Genomic DNA, 279 nt, shown 5'->3' on the forward strand with positions numbered 1-279 from the left:
CTCAAGCACGTCGTTGGTAGTGAAGCTTCTCATTCGTTTTTGCTATAGTAGCAAGGATACCTAGAGCTATTCTTCATTTCTTCTTACCTGTTTCTTCTCTCTTTCTTCATAGTTTATTCCTTTTGCGTGCACCCCTTCAGTTCCGTTTATGAATCTCTTCCATCCCATAATGCAGGATCCGATCGCAGTAAACACTTGTGTTGTGATTCCCAACTCCTTCGTAAGACTCCAAAGCGAAACGTGAGATCAAAGGAGGGACGATATTGCGATATTTTTTTC

Source organism: Penaeus monodon, chromosome 23 (assembly GCF_015228065.2).
Source record: "Penaeus monodon isolate SGIC_2016 chromosome 23, NSTDA_Pmon_1, whole genome shotgun sequence".
In the NCBI taxonomy this organism is placed as follows: Eukaryota; Metazoa; Arthropoda; class Malacostraca; order Decapoda; family Penaeidae; genus Penaeus; species Penaeus monodon.